This window comes from Mesocricetus auratus, unplaced genomic scaffold (genome assembly GCF_017639785.1).
Source record: "Mesocricetus auratus isolate SY011 unplaced genomic scaffold, BCM_Maur_2.0 Super-Scaffold_100003, whole genome shotgun sequence".
Classification (NCBI taxonomy): Eukaryota; Metazoa; Chordata; class Mammalia; order Rodentia; family Cricetidae; genus Mesocricetus; species Mesocricetus auratus.
Window position 1 is genome coordinate 73232953 of NW_024429188.1, and position 6480 is coordinate 73239432.

The 6480-nt window shown below is 38.1% G+C and overlaps 1 pseudogene; it reads right to left on the reverse strand.

Moving 5' to 3' along the window:
• Nucleotides 1-1130: 1130 nt before the first annotated feature.
• LOC101830793 lies at nt 1131-1864 on the reverse strand (annotated as a pseudogene).
• Nucleotides 1865-6480: the final 4616 nt, after the last annotated feature.

Consider the following 6480-nt stretch of genomic DNA (forward strand, 5'->3'; position numbering starts at 1 on the left):
ATGGTGTTAAAGATTGGAAGATGGCTCCCTTGATTAAGGACTTGCTACGAAAGTGTGAGAACCTGACGTCTACTTCCAGTGCTGGGCTCGGTGGAATATGCCTATAATGCCAGTGCTGGGGAGATGGTGGCTGAAGGATCTCTGGCTCTTACTTCCAAGCTAGTCTAGCCAATTGTTTAACTTTTGGACACTCACATGTATGTGTGCACAAACACAAATAATAATGGTAATAGATAAAACCAAAAAACATATTTTAGACATTCAACTGTTATGGAATATAAGAGCTGTTTATATGCTCACTACAGCATATAAAACATTTCATGTGCTTTAGAAACTCACATTTCCACCCTCTATTGCAGTAACCTTCTTCCCAGAACTAATGCTCTACAGACTTTGAGATTTTTATTTTTAAGATGTTTCTTTATAGTTGTATTAACACATTAGGGCACTTTATCAGTATCTCACTAGTATAATTTATTAATACACACACACACACACACACACACACACACACACATATATATATATATATATGGAGAGAAAGAGACAGAGACAGAGTTTGCTTGGTAGCACGGTTATGTTTTACCAATAATGTTTGGTCACTTCCCATGCAGGAGGGAAAAACATGAAAAGAATGCATACATCTTTCCCTCTTCGCAGTAGTCACAGCCACATGTACTCCCGTGTCACATTATGTTCAGACTCATTACAAACGTTTTCAGTCTCTATGCTATGAGAAGCATTGACAGGATCTTTAGGTATAATTCATATACATTATTCTGTGGGTGTGCTTAGAGCCTTGCAATTTCATATAAAAGTGCATCTTGGCTGTGAAACATCTTTCCATTTGTCCCTGTCTGATTTTTCATCTTTAATTCAAACTGTTGCTCCTCAAATCATTTTCTGTACCTCCAGAACCCAATCTTCACCATGCAATTTAAAGACAAAGCTTTCTAGGAGTCGCTTTGCATGTGTGCAGAGCACTCTGTTGGTTTAAAAGTACAACTCACATAGAAGTTGATCTGATTCTGCACAAGAAGTCCTGAACAGTGTATATTTTCTTTCATGACTTTCAGTAGCACTAAGAATTTCCTGAAAAAGTGTTTTGGTTTTTTTCTCTTTTCTTTCTCTTTTTATTAATAAGCAAAATAATTAAAAACAAAAATATAACAACTTAAATGCAGAGTAGCAGTTACATCACACTGCTGCTGGAATCCAATGATGCATACCTAAAGTACATGATTGCTCACTGTGAGGCATATGACATACATGTGTGTGTGTGTGTGTGTGTGTAAAAACCATGAAGAATTTGAGAAATGGAAACCACTATGAGGCAGAAAGCATGAACTTTTCATTATGCAATCCCAAAACGCTCTGCTCTTTTCCTTTTCTTTGCCTCTGTATCCTCTGTAGCTCCAGCTCCTGCTGAACTTATCACAATCCCAAATCGCTCCTTCCTTTTTTTCAGCTTCTCATCATCCTCAGACTTTCTAGAAATGGCAGAGACATTCAAACCCAATCTCTGTGCTCTTTCCTTTAGTTTATCCAGGTTAACCATAGGCTTGGTATCAGATGGCAGACCTTTTGTTGGAACAGAAGAAATCCCAAACCTAGCTGCCCGCGCAGCCTTCTTACTCTCCAAGCTTACAAGTACATTAAATCATTCAGCCCTCTCCTGCATTCTCTCAGTTTGAGGTATTCCAGATGTAATTTTTACCACCTTCTTTTCTAATGCCACATCAACAGCTTTTTCAGAAGGTTCTTCCTCTTTAACAGGAAGTTCTATGGGCTTTGGTTCTTCTTCCTCGGTTTCATCTCCCAGTACATCTTCTTCATTTGCCCTGAAAAAGTGTTTTAATTTCATGTGTGATCCCTCCTGGGACCTAGGCTGACTCAGCTTTTACCCAGAATCCCTGCGGTTTCAGCATCTAGCATCTCTCCTGGATGCCGAGGAGCCGAGTATTAAGTAGATTTTTCGGCAAGCTCTCACCTTTGCCTCCCCCCTGAAGTTAGTCATTCATTGCTGGGCTGAATGAGTGGGTCAACAGAGGAACTTGCTGACAAAACAGGGAACTTTAACTGGGAGACCTTCCGGAAAAGCAGGCTGAGAACAACATTTCCAAAGCCAGACAGCAGATAAAACATAGTATAGTCAGTTGACCACCTCCTTATCTTGTCCTTGAGTCAAGGAACCTGTAGTCTCTTCATGTGCCTCCGGTTATCAGCCTGAAGTTTCATTTTCCAACACTTCATTCTAAAGCCAGAAGGCAGAACAAAGCATAGTATAGTCAGTTGACCACCTCCTTATCTTGTCCTTGAGTCAAGGAACCTGTCGTCTTTTCACATGCCTCTGGCTAGCAGCCTGAAGTTTCATTTTCTATCACAGTGTACCTCAGGCTATGTCTGCAGCCTGTGTCTTTACTAGATACCATATTCTTTCTCTTGAGCTTAACCAGAACTTTCTCACAACTTTCAAGGAGACTGGAGCAAGCAAGTTGAACTTAAAAGTCAGAATGGACTCCAGATGGAAACTGAGTCACTTCTGGGCTCCCACACTTGCATAGGTCTAAGTCTCATATTGCTAGACTGTTTTTATATATAATTAAGAACAAATAAATCAGGTAGTGATGGTGCAAGCCTTTAATTCCAGCACTTGGGAGGCAAAGGCAGGAGGATCTCTGTGAGTTCAAGGCCAGCCAGGTCTACAAAGCAAGTTCCAGGACCACCAAGGTTACACAGAGAAGCCTTGTCTTGAAAAACCAACCAACCAACCAACCAACCAAAAAACAAACAAACCAATCAACAGCGACAAAGAAAATACATCTCTGATCTATATCCAGGAAGATGCCAGGTGTGGGGGTGGCTCGTGCCTGTACTCCAACACTTGACAGGCGAAAGCATGAAGATTGCCAGGAGTTTGAAGCTAGACTGGGCTGCAGCGAGAACTCTAGGCCAGTCTTGTCTACAGTGTGAGATTCTGTCTTAAGAAAACAAAGGAATAAATGAACAAGCAAATGATACAAATGATAAACACATAAAAGGTGTGCCAGCCCTAGGAAATCAATGCAATCACAAACATAACCTGTATTGCTGTGCTTGAAACGACTGTTTCCTTCTCACATATAGTTTACCTGTAGTTTTCAGAGTGTAGGCTTTCATGTATTCCCATGAAGAAGGCTATTTTTCATTTTTCTCTCTGTTAAGTATTCCATTAAGAACTTTTAACAGTTCCAGCTTGGCTGTAATAGACCACCTTAATTTGTGATAGTCTTTGAATACCTTTGTTTCTCATCAGTTATGAAAGATAGCTTTGCAACGCATAGCATTCTTTGTTTGGGGTTGTTTACTTTCAGAGGTTGAACTACTTCATTCCTTACTTTTCTGGTTGCTTATGAAAAGTCCACATAATTCTGATATTTCTGCCTTTGTCTGTGAGTTGTCATTATTCTCATGTTGCTTTTAAGATTATTTTGTATTATAGGCATCCTGACTATAGTATGTCATGGGGAGTTTCTTCTCTGGTCATGTTTATTTGCACTTCTACAAGAATCTTATGTTTGCAAACCTACCCAAACACACACCTCTTTCTGTAAATTTGGGTTTTCTGCTATAATTTCATTAAGCAGTTTGTCTATTCCATTTGATTTATCTCTGTCCTTTTTATACATCAAGAATTCTTTTGAATGTGTCTCAGACTTCTTGAAATTATTATTCACAATCCTTACTTTCCCCCTTACATATGTCTGCTTGTCTTATTGTATTAACTTGGCCCTCTATCCCTGAGATTCATTCTTCTGCATGATCTTGTCTACTAATGATATTTGATTGACCATCTCCTTCATTTCACAATTTCTGTTTATTTTTCAATGTTTCAACCTCTTTATTACAGTTCTCCTTCATATTTTAAACTTTCTCCTCTAGTTCAATTGTTATATGACTTGTCAAGATCTTGGATGAATTTCCTTAATTCCTGAACTTGTTTGTTCAGTTCTTCTGTATGATCACTAATTATTTTAGTTGTGAGCCTCGCCTTTAACAGCTGAGTCATCTCTCCAGCCTGATCACTAATTATTTTAAACATAAAACTTTAAATTCTTTCTCAGACATTTCAGCTATCTTCTGTAATTCTTTATTCCCCTTTAGGGAAATTGGTTGGTGATAGGGCATGCCATGAGTTTTGATTATGCCATATATTTGTGTTACTTTGTCATGTTTTACACATCTGTTAGAGCTGGTTTTTTTTTTACTTTCTCCTCTTCCAAGCCAATTGGCATATTCTGTTTTCTGTGACTCTTCTTAGAGGGATATTTGCATGAAACTTAGCTATGGGGACTGGTTAAACTTGGTGTTCATTATGGAATGGGTTGATTAAATGATCCCATCTTGGCTTTGTGCCTACAGGAATGAAGGGTGGAACTGGACATTCAGCACCTAAATAACCGGATGGACTCAAAACTTTATCCAACCCTTGGATTCTATGAACCTATTGGAGGTAGGATACAAATTTCAGATCCACTGACATCTGTCTACTATCTGGAGACTGTGGGTACTCCCAAAGTAACTTCTGGAATGACAGCCTTTTAGACTGGTTCTCCTGTAACCACTGAAATCTCAAAAATCAGAATTCCAGCAGTTTGTTGCTGTTGTTGTTTTTTTTACAAAGAATTGAAGGAATTAAATGCCAAGGAACTAAAATCACCAATCAATAAATGGGCAAATGAATACAATAAGTAGTTTTCTAAAAAACGAAACACAAGTGGTGAATACAATAAGTAGTTTTCTAAAAAACAAAACACAAGTGGTCAATAACTATATTTAAAGGTATTAAATATCCCTGATCACCAGGGAAATGCAAATTAAGATGATTTTGAGATACTACCTCATTCACTGACAATAAATTTTGGAGAGGATGTAGAGAAAGGAAACCTTATTCACTATTTGTGGAGGTGCAAATTAATTCAGTCATTGTGGAAATCAGTTTGGAGGGTTATAAAAAATTAAAAATAGAACTACCATATAACCTAGTTGTTTAAATATAGGGTATTTGCCCAGACAACTCCACATCCTACCATAGAGATATTTGCATCCCCATGTTTATTGCTACTTTATTCTCTATAGCAAAGAATTTGAGTCAGCCCAGTTGTCTACCAACAGTGAATGGTTAATGAAAATATATATGAATATTATTCAGCTCTATAGAAAACTATAATAAAAATATTACAGGAAAATTGATGGATTTAAAATGTGTAGTATTAACCCAAGTCATACAACTTCAGAAAGAAAGAAAAAAAACACACAAGTTCTCATATGGGAACCTAGCCAATAATATGTGTATATATGTAAGAAAATGTATATGTAGAAAACAAAAGAAGAATGGATTTATTTTAGAAGAGGAGGAAGGAGTGGATGCAGGTAACAGACATCACTTAAGAAAGAGGATATCAAGTTGTTTTTCTAGTTCTAATTCTGTCATGGATCACTCATGTTTTTGGTGGTGGACAAATTCATAAGAATGCATTTGATAAGGAACTTGTAAAATCCAATGTGAAGCTCCACAGCTTCAGAACTGCTATCTGCTTAGAAGTTAATTGAGATGTACATATTTTAGGTCTGGTTAATATCAATATGTGATGTTTTTTATTTGCACAGTGTTTTAATTCAAAATAGACTTTTTCATACAATCTATTCTGATTGTCTCTCCTTCCCCCACTTAGCTCCAAATCCTCCTCACTTCCTCATTCACCCAAATCCACATCCTTACTTTCGCTCTCTCATTAGTGTTTGTGCACAGCGTATATAACATATCAAAGTTAAACCAAATGTCTCTTGGTTGCACAGAATGAGAACACTCCAGCAATAGATGTGGAGACAGACAGATGTGGCAGATCACAGTGTGTGGGACACACCCTGTCTAATAACTCTCCCAAGAGTGGTGGCGTGATTTAGGTTTCCTTAGGCTCTATTAATAAGTGACTATGTTACTGGAAAGGGTCGCTGATGTTGGATGCTCTAGTAGTAGCAAAGGACCCGAAGCACTTGTCCTCTGAGTTTATTCTAGTACATGTTCTGAGTGCTTCATAGAGAGAGGAGGCAAGACTTTCTTTATGGTACGTGTCAGTGAGTGATAGGAAAATGTATAGCAATGACATACGTAGGGGATCCTTAGGAGTGTGAATATAGGAAAAGTTATGTTATTTTTTCTTCCGTTGCTATGGTCATCTCCACTCACAAGTGGGATATCAGATCCCTGACCCCACACACTATATAAGGCTGTAGAGAGAGCAGTAGCTAAGGTGTTACTCTGAGTCTTTGAGGTGTAGTGCTCAATAGGATTTAGATTAAGCAATAGTAAGTTGCACCTGGAGCCCGGCATAATTTCTCTCAGCTAAGATGATCATAGAAATGAGGAAGATTAAAGTAGGGCAGAACCAGAAGTGTTTCCCTGAGCCTACTTAGACTGTGTGCCTTAGAAGTTAGGTT